This window comes from Glandiceps talaboti, chromosome 17, assembly GCF_964340395.1.
Source record: "Glandiceps talaboti chromosome 17, keGlaTala1.1, whole genome shotgun sequence".
NCBI lineage: Eukaryota > Metazoa > Hemichordata > Enteropneusta > Spengelidae > Glandiceps > Glandiceps talaboti.
Genome location: NC_135565.1, coordinates 8,109,242 through 8,122,004, shown reverse-complemented (window position 1 = coordinate 8,122,004; position 12,763 = coordinate 8,109,242). Strand labels below are relative to the sequence as shown.

Below are 12,763 nucleotides of genomic sequence, written 5' to 3'. Positions count from 1 at the left end.
ATTAATTCAATTTACATCTGGTTCTAATATAAAGTGCTAGTTCTAGAGAAGTTTATAGAATTGCTAACTCTCTTAAATTGTCAATATCCATGACTACCTGTGTTCTCAATTGTTTCCTCAGGCTGGATCCACACCTCTGCACCTGGCAGCAGGTGGCAATGACGTCAGTGTTGTCAAACTATTGTTAGATCAAGGGGTAGATGTAAATGGGAAGGACAAGGTAGGGTACTCTATTCCAGTTTAACATTTGAAAATAAGGGTCAACGATTTTAATAACACCTACAAATATCGTATGATCTGAATACAATAGACTCACTGATTCCACTATACACTTTCAGCCAAGGAAAATACGAGTGACCTAAGGGGTCTTTGTCACGATAAGTCGATAGACGAGTAGTGACAACCCTTAAGTCACGAGTATTTTCCGACTGAATGAAGAAAAATATTGGACAATAACACAATTATACCAGCGCTAATAATATCAAAGAAAAAGTAGGGAAATTAATGGTAATTTTGAACGTTTTGACTCATATTTCGAGCACAGCAGAACCAGTGACGTAGACACGAGTTGTTGTGACGTAGAACGACCTGAGTGTATATTCCATATATTTTGTTAGCCCCCCCCCCCCCGACGGTGATATTACAATAGACTCCTTCTGTCCGTCTGTCTGTAATACATCATTTCTCAGACATACAATATCCGATTTCTTACAAACCTGACACAAAGGTGACACATCATGTGGGACATAAGCACCTCAATTTGGTTTTTGATATATGCAAATTTGACCGAATGGCGCCCATATTTGTAGTTAAAAACCAATATTTTTACTCAGAAACTGTAATACACAGACACTCCATTCAAGTATCTACCCCATATTATCATATGCAAGCTTTGACCTTGACCTTCAGGGTCAATTATGAAAATCAAGTCAATTCCTGTCTATCACAGACACATTGTAGTGTTTGCACATTGCCAACTTCTTTTAAATCATGTTTACAAGTAATATTGAAGAAAAGAAGTATACACAAGCATTATTTTGGTGTTCATGTAATTTTGACTGAATGACAGCCATGTTTGTAGTAAACAATCACTATATTTATTAATATTACTGCGTAACTATATACAACTTCAATCACAAACTCTATTCATAGACCATCAAAAATAAGCTATTGATTACATATTGCAGACACTTTGTAACAATTAATGTCTTTTAGATAATGTCTATTGATAATGCAGAACCAGAAAGTCATACACATGCATTACTTTTGGTGCTCATATCACATTTTACTCAATAGCATGCAGCCGTACTTATAGTGAACAATCATGATACACCAACGTTAAAACATGGAGACTACATTAAAGTGTCTACCCCTATATTGTTTGGTTTAAACTTTCTTTTTAGATATTGACATTTGACCTAGAATTGGATCTTCAGGTTCAGTTACTGAAATTCAGCAGCTCCCTGCATTATCCCAGATCTAGACACTATAATATTTATTTGTTGCCACCAATGTCTATTGAATCATGTCTCTATTCAGTCACATTTGAGGGGGATCATGTCTTCTATGAAGGCTTGTTCTAAATGGCTCGTGTATGGTATAAAAAGTATTAAGCAACATATCAACTATAACATCTAATCTCCATAGAATTTGTGGACACCCCTTCATTATGCAACAATATACAATGGCACTGATGTTATGGAGACAAAAGAGGAAGATCTTGAAAAACATGATGCTGGTACTGAGGTAATTCTCTGCAACATACACACTCATGTATATGTATGTATGTATGTATGTATGTATGTATGTATGTATGTACGTACGTACGTACGTACGTATGTATGTATGTATGTATGTATGTATGTATGTATGTATGTATGTATGTATTATATTGGAATTTAAATAATGATTCATTTTGTTGGAATAATCACAGATCAGTAACGATGAAGACAAAGCTGAGATAATTAGAATACTTGTCGAAAGAGGAGCTGATGTAACCTTACAGAACAAGGTAAGCAAATATCAACCTGTATCTTAATCAGCATTCTCCTTTTAAATTTTGGAGGTGGTGGCTATTCTTTGTCCAGGCCTTTGAATGTGATCATAACACACACACTACCCCTCCCACAGAGAGAGAGAGAGAGAGAGAGAGAGAGAGAGAGAGAGAGAGAGAGAGAGAGAGAGAGAGAGAGAGAGAGAGAGAGAGAGAGAGAGAGAGAGAGAGAGAGAGAGAGAGAGAGAGAGAGAGAGAGAGAGAGAGAGAGAGAGAGAGTTCATATCATATCATTTTGAACTTTCTCTGTTTCTTTGAAATATCTTTATTTTTCATTTCAACTAAGGTTAACAACAACTGATCAAAAGGCACTCAATTTATAATATTGCATGTTACATTACATTTTACAGCAGGGAGAATCACCATTGAGCATATCAATATCTAAATATCAGGTAAGCTGTAATAAATGATTGTCACCGGCCACTTTTTCGTTAGACATGGTAACCTATGAACCGTGATACAGTTGAGAAGTATGTAATAAAATGCATCCATAAACACTTAATGGGAAATAAAACCATATTTTGTCTAGCTGAGAAACATTAATATACTTGTTGTATATTTTTGTTTTGGGCATAATTAGATATTATTCCCTATACTTTTCTTTATTCAGCAAAGGAAAATAGGAAGTGACCTAAGGGGCCTTGTCACTACGAATCTCTAGACAAGTAGTGACGACCCTTAGGTCATGAGTATTTTCCGCCTGAATGAAGAACAATATTGTGGAATAACATAATTATACCATCGCCAGTTACAAAAACAAATTGGGGAAGATTATGGCAATTTTGAACGTTTTGACTCATATTTCGAACACAGCAGAATCAATGACGTAGACGCGCGTTATCGTGACGTATAACGACCAGAGTATACACTCCATATTTTTGTTGAATCTGGCTCGCGCATGGTTTAATTATGCAATAAAAAAATCAAATATGCCATTGAATCACCAAATATCGACGATTGATATTTAAGTAGGATTCATTTAAAACTTATAACTTTTAATATAAATATATACCCAAAAAATATCAAGTTTCGTTAAGTATCTACATTTTCATTTGACCGTTGGATGTTTAATAATATCATTTATTACGTATGTACCAGAGATTACTTGCACTGGTGCGCGCGCATACTGGTGGTAGTGTAAGTGCAATACCGAAAACGTACGGTATTGCATACCTGCATGCATGCAACTGATATGCAATTAAGGACGCGATGTATGATTATTATGAAAATTTGCCGTTTCAGATAAACATATGTAATAATAACCGAACCACATGCTACGTGAGTTCCAGTGTGGGTAGTCAAGGGTATTTGCACTAATATAGCTACTTGCAGTGTTTTCTGCTACACGTTCACGAGCGTACAGGTCCAGAGAACACTGTCAGCACTCCTGCAAATACACCGAATACGCCACACTTGCACTCACGTCTCATGGGAACTGTCATATCACCCACGAGTAACACATTTGGTTTCAGAACATTATACTTTACGTTAAATGTCGGTATTTTGAGTCGAAGTAATATTCTTTTTTTGGCATTTTACATTTCTATTTCCTTGAAGGACAATACAGGAGATGCTGACGTGAGCTCAAATATCACACAACTAAAAGCAATTTATCATATGCTAAAGGGTGGTCCATATGTTAATGATCACATAAAGGTAACATCATTCAACTGTTTCTTGATTTACTTATACATTACATTTTACAACATCCAAAGTAAAATTTTCAAAACTTGTTTACAGCAAAAATGATTTTTTAGAACCTAAATTAAAAAAATTAAAGGTACTTGTAACTAGGGTGCGAAACGTGTTCTTTTTGCTTTAATTTAAAAACGATTACACTCCACTCCTCCTGCAGGAACATTACTTAGTAAACCACACATCATAAATAGTGACTCAATTACCCTATGCAAACAGACATTTTTAAGAACTCTCGAAGGCCGATGCACTCCTGTTCTGCGTTTATTAAGCCTGTATAACTTTATATATGATTGTAATCACGCACAATATGACCTTTGCCCTTGACCTTGAGGGTACTCGTTACATATTAAGAATACAACCAACTATGAAAAAAATGCATCTAACTTTGAATATAATGTAAAAATGGCAATATCATGTTGGAGATGAATAATACCAACCATACACTCATATCAGTAATATAAATTATTACTAAACAACACTAAAATGAACCAGCACACATACTAAGGAATATTCCTATTTTCTTACAGAACACTATCCTGCGCATGCCCAGGATATGCAGCATCCTTTCTCACAATGAAGATGATGATGGAAACATCACTGTCAGAAGTATACTTGATGAAGAACAGGATTCTGCACCTCACGAATCCAAGACGTCTGAAATAACAGCAATCATTGTGTTTGGCGTTGATGAAGCTATTCTAAGACTTTCCACTCTCCTCAAAGCAAAACATGTTAAAACTTTAATTTTTGGGAACATAGATATGAAACCATTGCTTAATACCTCAGGAATGTTTAGTATTGAGAAAAACCTTGTTATTTACAATACCAAATCATTTGATCAAAATATTGTAATGTCTTGGGTTTTGCAAACTACTGAGACGCTTTGTTTTAGTGGTGTTGATTTATGTGTTCCGTGGAAACTCAATTTCCCAGAACACTTACATTTACTTAATATTAATCATTGTAAGTGTGTCATACGGAAAGATTGTGTAACTGCACGTGGGAAAAACTCAGGGAAAAACGTACGTATTATTACCACGCATAGTCAAAACTTGAAGTCATTGTACTTGAATAATAATGGCTTGTCTCATATTCAAGATGACGTAGGCACTTTACCAGGGTTATCTACATTAGTTGTTCATGATAACAACATACAATACCTTCCGGTATCTGTAGCGTGTAAACCTAAATATTCGAAGCTGTTGTTTTTCAATAACCCAATAAGTAACTTGCCCAATGACGTCATCCGGAAGGGCCAGGTATCAGTGTTATCATATCTAAGGGAATTCATAAAATCTTCGGTAACGAAAAACACGAACGTGAAGTTGACGGTTGTAGGACGAAAGGGTACTGGAAAGACAACACTTACAAGAGCTTTGGTGAAATCTTCAGCAGAAGTCAAAGAAACCGATGGCATTGAGGTGAGCGATTTGAAGATTTCATACAATGCGCCAAATCTTAAAGTCTTTGACCTTGCTGGTGATGTGGACTTTCTTGAAACACATTCATTATTCCTTACAGACCACACCATGTTTCTCTTGGTATTTGATCTCAGCAGATGTGTCATGGAGTATCCACAGGCAAGGTGTAATATGACTCAGGAATTAGGCAGACTTATTCTTTGGTTGCAAACAATCTTCTCACATGCACCTAACTCCAGATGTATAATTGTAGGTACACATGCAGATGCAAAAATGTTAGATGGACACATGGTGGCTTCAATATGGAAACACTTCGAAGACATTCTTCGATCAAATGCTGCCACCCACTGTCGTTCCTATGGTCAAAACTGTTTAGATAGCTGTTTTCTCTGCAAAATGTCTTGTACTTGGGATAGAAAATGCATCTCTAATGGCATTGCTGGATATGTCGACATTTCTCAGCAACCGATTGAAGACATAATCCCAACAGCAAAGAATAATGTCGCCGACTCAAATTTCAAATTACCACACATTGTAGGCTATTTTGAGGTTTGTAGTGTTTCTAAATTCCCAAGTGGGCTCTTCGTTTTCAGAAACAGGAGTATAGAAACACTTAAAATCGCCATTGAAAAGGAATCAACGCGACTGATAGCAGACACCCTTCCAGAGATTCCCCAATTATGGCAAACCTTCCGAGAAGTGCTAGAGTCCAAACGAGACAGCAAAGTCTCTAATCCTGTTTTGACTTTCCAAGAATATATAGGCCTAGCTACAGATGTTGGTATAGAAAGCAAATCTGTAAGCAATGTGACCAGTTTCTTATGTAGTCAAGGGGATATTATCTGTCATCGGATTACCAACGACAAGGGCATTGTTATTCTTCACCCACAGTGGCTGGCCAACCAACTCCGCACACTAATATCACACAGAAAAAAATACATAAACAAAAACGGTATTTTGACACTAAATACACTCAGAGAAGCCTGGGAGGATATCCATAAAGTGCATCACCAGGATCTTATGGGTTTGTTCATCAACCTTGGTGTCTGTTACCCTATCAACTTCACAGTGGGTCCGAATGAAGTGTTGGTCGATAGTGGAAGTTTACTGTTTCCCTGTAGGTTGTCCCAAGGACAACCATCGTACAAGCAGTGGAGTTACAGTCCAAACGATGGAGAAACCCAGATAAGCTACTTGTATCAATTCCCATTCATTCCTCCAATTCTATTCCCTAATCTCATTATCGAGTTACTAAGATACTCTTTCAAGCAAATTCTTCACCAGAGCTGTGTTATTTTTTTGACTGATACCTCATTTGATTTCTGCAACCACTGCTGTCAAACTGAGACAAACGGTACACAGTTTCTTCATCAGGTTCGTGTGGATCTATTACTTCCGTATGACACCATCGTTGTAACAGCAAAGGGGCATCATCCATGTTGTTATATGGAGTTATTTGACAGTCTTTTAGACTCAGTCTATAAGCATTCCGTTTCATACCGGGAAGACATTCATTATACAACTAAGCTTGCATGCTCTTATTGTGTGATTGAAAATAGGCATTTTTTCTGCGAGATGGAGGACAGGAATGGTACGTTTATCTGTAAAGGGTACCAGAATCACAGATTCCACAATAGGGATGACATGTTGTCCTGTCGTGGAGTCACTGGTCCAATGAGATTTGAAACCCTCTTCAATAGCCTTAAGGAGAGTGACTGTCCTCGACTATTCATCACGTTACCAGTCAATAAGGGTAGTCTCTCTCCTAAGGAACATATTCTCTCTGCTTTCAGAAATAACTATGCTTTACATTTGCTTTGTGAATATTCCCATGATTTTCCGCATTTTATTGATTCTCCAGGATACCCAGTCACAAAGGTCAAAGACTTCGTACGTAAATGTGGTCCACACATTTGCAGAATTCTGAAAGTTCTAGGTGCATTAAAGTCACCATTGGTGGCTATTTCCTGTATACCTACTCCACACACACTGGCAGCGTCAGCTGTACTTACTAACTTACCACATTTGGCATCACAGTCAGCTCAATTTCTGGAAGACTTTCTTCATGATTTTGGAGAAGATTTTCCAACGTTGGACAAGGAATTAAACAATAACGTGGAGATATCCATCTCAGATATCATTCGAGGACGTTCGCCATTAACACGACGTGAATTAGCGAGATTTCTTGGTATGGTAGATTATGAGGAAAGGTTTGGTGACCTTTGCCCTATCTTACATGGTGATCAAGTGCTGTGGGTATGTGAAGAGCATGCTTGTGAATTAGCAATGACAAAATAAATGTTAAAATTGACTGAATTGTGATTTTATGTAACTATTTAAACTATTATTCGTGAGTTTTATTTAATATTTTACTTAGTCTTATTATGGAGGGAAAAGAAGTAGAGGACGTCCAAGGATGAGGTGATATGATGGAATAATTGAAGTAACCAACATGACTCGCCGGAAACCATTTTAGTTTGATATATTTCTTACTATATTCCAACGGATATACACCAACATGAACTTTGAACTTCGAACTTCGGACAAACAGGCAGACACCACCCTGGAAACGTGAACAGGAAAACCCTTTTATAACTAAGGAAGTTGGATGTGGTTTAAGTATTGAAAAAAAAACCATGGCCTATGGTGTTCAAGTTTGTTGTATCGAAATCGCGATCGCGCCAACTTTTGAGTAACTCATTCATGTTAACTCTGACCTTTTGTTCAATAATATGACGAACTAAGATGCCAGTATTACAGTAATGGCAAGCAAGCAACGTTAATTTATGCAAATTAGCTACTTGATAAGATGTCTTGCAGAATCCTCTTTGGGGAACAGCCACAGCCAGTAGGGAGTACAACAGTTTAGCCTGTTTATATCTCAATCTACAATTTTGCTTTGCTGTCTCATTTGATTGGTTGGTTTGAAAAAAATGCACTCAAAGTGATTGGTTACAATGGGGAGTAATAACGCACGTCAGTCTAACTGATTTGCCCCCCATTGAGATGAGCATAAGCGCGGCATAATTTACATGCAGCTAATATTAGCTAAATATTTTGTAAATATCTACAAACAGGCATGCTGATAGCTGCCATTGCTGAATTAATAGTAAGCATTTATAATCATTTTAATCAGTTGATAAGACAGGTAAGCAAGATCACGATGTAAACAGGGAAACGCGTACGGAAATTGAAGTTGGCTTGGCATTTCACTTATGCGACATGACATTTCTTAGACATTTCTTAACTTCCACTGTAAAATAAACAATTAGATATTATTCCCCAATATTTTTCTTCATTCCGCCAAGGAAAATAGTGACCTAAAATAAGGGTCCTTGTCACTACAAATCACGAGACGAGTAGTGACAAACTCTAAGGTCACGAGAATTTTCCGGCTGAATGAAGAAAAATATTGGAGAATAATATAATATCTCCGCAATCATGATTTATGAAAAATCGGGAAAAAATAATGACGAGCACTGCAGAACCAGTGACGTAGACACGGGTTGTCGTGACGTAGAACGACTAAAGGTGTACAATCCATATTTTCTGTTCAAAAGCAATTGCTTGGCTTGTGTATGGTATAATAAAAGAGCTGTCATACACAGTTTGAATGTAGACAGATAAGTAATAAATGGTGTAAACCTTAAACTCATCAAGTAATTAAGTCCATGTGTAATTATTTCCCCCAATAACGTGTTTAAACAATGTGCTACAAAAGAATAGCAATGCTTATCACTATTTTATAGTGTGATTATGCAAATGATCCTGTTGTGAGTGAAGTCGCTGTTATTGTTTTATGGAGTTGAAATGTGTCTAACATTTATACAAAAAAACGAAAAGACAAATAAATAAACGAACACATACATACATACATACATACGTACATACATACATACATACATACATAAATAAATAAATAAATACAAACACACACACAAACAAACAAAACAAACAAACACACAAACAAACAACGAAAAAACTGTCCCATGAGTGAAACACCAAGGTAACCCTGATTGCGCTGTCACATCCGGGGTAGTTAGACTACGAACACCTACCATAATACAGTTTACATTTCCTTATATACAATATTTTACATGTTTTTGAGATTATCACACAAATAATACATCAAAGCACTTGTCAACAACTTGATCCCATAATTTATCGCGACGTACCTGATTGACATAGCACGTGACCTAGGGCTCAAATTTTCATTTGATGACCATTTGGTTTTGTACGAAACCTCTACCAACCATTTCGTCAACTTCACCTTGTATTCTAACTTCCCTGGCACCAATGTCGTGCTCTTATCTCGTTCATTCTCAGTGTTCGAGTAGATGGTACTCAACGTACGTTAATAGGCACAATATTCAGAGCTCTAAGAAAATTGTCATTTTTTATTAAACAATTTGATAAATATGTATAGAATTCTTTTTAAAAATAATATTATCCAAAAATCGAACTAAACACTGTTGCACATAAATCACTAGGCTGATAACATATACCGGCCTAAATTTCCCGACGTGTGAGGGCGCACATCACACTACGCTGTTTTCACTGTATGGTATGATTTCATGAATACATATGTCATGTAAGGTCAAGCCTTGTTGTTTGTCCATCACCTTTCACCCGTTCTCATCACTGACGACTATAAAAAAGGACTCGTTAGAGTAGCGGGTTTTCACCTAAGCACTTATACCGACGGTCAACTACGATCCCCTCGTTAATGAGATATTCATATGCAAATACGGACGTTAACCTGACTGAACACGACCTAAACAACAATACAGACTCATTAGTCTTTTGACAATATTTAACGTCATTGAAACCATCTGTAATTCTATATGCAAATCTTTAGATTCCACCAATCAAAAATTGTGGTATTGCTCAGACACTGTAGCTGTAGCCGGCGGTTTTAGAAACAGGTGTTCTCTCAACTTTAGAACATTGTAGCGTCATTGGCTAACGTTGAAAGACTCTGGCATGCAAATTATAATGAGATGTCCATTGAAATATTGAAGTATCAGGTTAATTCATCCTAACGGGAGACAAACTTTGCACTGTATCTAGACAAAGAGTAGAACTGTGTTGATTAGCAAGGGCATTTAGAGACTTCTCTCTAAGATCTAATATTTTACTGACATAATAATTAGAAAGTACGAACCATGAAAATTAAAAGGTCGAAATATTCACGGAAATAAACCGTTAATCCTCATTTGACATGCGTTCGTAGGTTGTCTAGCCTGGTTGCTTTCAAAGTGGAAGTGAAGAACGGTAATAGTGCTACTTATGTTCTGCTTTAATTCCATGAATTTGACAAGACATTTTTTGTGGCAACCTTTATTTGTGGCAACCTTTATTTGTCAGAGGTGAAACTCCAGAGTAAAAGTAGTAAAACTTCCAGGTGATTCATAACTTCAGTAGTGTATTGTTGATGTTCGTCTATTTTGTTATTGTACCCATTATATTTTTGCTTGTTTTGTCCTCATTTGATGTGTGCAGTATTTAATGTATATATTGTATATATTTTAATGTTTTTCTCGACACTGTGTGAGAAGAGCCACTGGCTCAACAGTCTATCGAGATTAAATAAAGTCTAATAATAATAATAATAATAATAATAGATTAATGAGCTTTTCGTCGGCCAAGTCGATTTATAAGTCACTGTATTTGCATAACAATATATTTTCGTCGGCTTTCGTTCTAAAATGTGTTTTCGTCTGTTTTCGTTCTAAAATTTGCATACGTCCACTTTCGTCGACGTTAAATATTGTCAAAAGATAATGAGTTTCGTCGATTTATACGTCGCATTTTATTTGCATAAGGATATCATATTTTTGTTTCTATTTGTTTTCCCTGTCTGCACAGTCAAGTAACTTGTTTTGTGAATGCATGAAACCAATGAGGCGAAGGAGCCGGGAACAAATAACCGATTTCCAGTCCAAAAGTGTTGCAAAAAGCTGTGAAACTTTAACAAACGTTGATGTAGTCATGACTTATGTATTCGACGATCGGGTTGTTGTGTTATTGTCGACCAGCACCATTATAAAACCCACTATACTTCCTTTATAACTGGCTATCAAGGTATCAATAATCATAACGTGTTCAACATGATCACAATATTCCGAGTCCACCCTTCATAAATTCTGGTCGTTTCCTATTTGTGCGAACAATTACTTTTCTGATGACGTTGGACAACATCCCTTATTCTACGTCTTACTACAGTAGCAGAACGAATAATGTAAATGTCCTGCACATCTCGAGAAAGAATGCGTAAATTTGCACGGACATGATCTGCTACCAGTTTATAATTGTTAGCATACTGACCCATAGCTTCCAAAATCGGACGTTCGGTACGTGTCACAGGAACCCGGATAACACGTCCGCACCCGGCCATTTTTTCACGACAATTCCCTGGAGCACGTGTTCGAATTACTTTGATAACTAATTCTAACATATATTACATGAATTCTATATTTAAAAAGAATCAGAAGGAAAGTGAACAGATGGTTCAAATCATGCAAAATCAATACGTTCTCGTCTCAAGCTTGCAATTCCAAGCCCATCAACCAATCGCCATGTTCTTTTAATTCATCAAACAGGTGTACAAGAAATGTATTGACAAATCTGTAAGCTTGTGATAATGAAATGCAAGTTACTTGACAAAGGAAACATTCTCTTTCACCCACTCGAGCTGAAGACGTTAAATATTGTCAATAGATTAATGAGGTTTTAGTCGATTTATACGTGACATCTATTCATGCTTACGTTGTATTTGCATATCAATAGTTTGCCGTCTGCATATATCGTTCGTCTACGTTTAGGTGAAAACCCACTATTCTACATTTAATCCTCTCTCAACGTACGCGTACACAACAATGGAGAAGCCATCGAAAGAAGAACCGTCATTTAGCAGTAATGATTACGTGCATGAGGGTATTAAGTTCCCAATCATCGTTCCAGTCACCGTATTGGACGCCCTGAAAACATTCGAAGTGAGATCAGATGATATCTGGCTGATAACATACCCCAAATCAGGTTGGACAACTTTTGACGTGAATGTCACACTGTGTTAGCTCTGTTCAAAGCATTTTTTTAAAGGACCGAAGCTAGCTGAGGCTAAATTACAGACAACTTTCTATCAGCCACATGTCGATGTATGCCTTCAAATTGGCCCTTTGGGTATTTAGTGAGTGGTGGACGTTCAAAACGAAAGTAGTTAATTCTGTAAATATTTCAGATATGTAGACAAATCGCAATTTTTGAGATCAGTGAAGGTCCGATATACATGACCGAACCTCAGACCACTAACAAGAAGGTCTGAGGTCGAACGAAATGGTTTGTTATTTATTGATAAGTTAAGCGATCAGTTGTTCAAGTATCGACTCCATATTTTGATCTCGTCGTTGAATTTAGCTGATTGGTGACGCTAGAGTCCGGGGGGGGGGGGTACAAAATCATTTGTGCCCGGATCCTTACTAAGCTTTGTCCTGTGGTATTAAAAACTTGGATCTGTACCACGAAGGTTTCCGAACAAGGCTGAATAGTAATACCAAGCGTGTGCGGCCTTCAAGCGCAGAAAGTATGACTT

At 36.9% G+C, this 12,763-nt stretch overlaps 1 protein-coding gene across 1 annotated transcript in view; it reads left to right on the top strand.

Annotated features, from left to right (window-relative positions):
* The first annotated feature begins 12,022 nt into the window (after positions 1-12,022).
* Positions 12,023-12,763, top strand: part of LOC144448403 (sulfotransferase 1B1-like) — a 14,759-nt gene continuing 14,018 nt past the window's right edge. Inside the window, exon 1 of the transcript XR_013482095.1 lies at positions 12,023-12,210. The gene's annotated coding sequence lies outside the window, so the exon portion shown is untranslated. The remainder of the gene's footprint in view (positions 12,211-12,763) is intronic.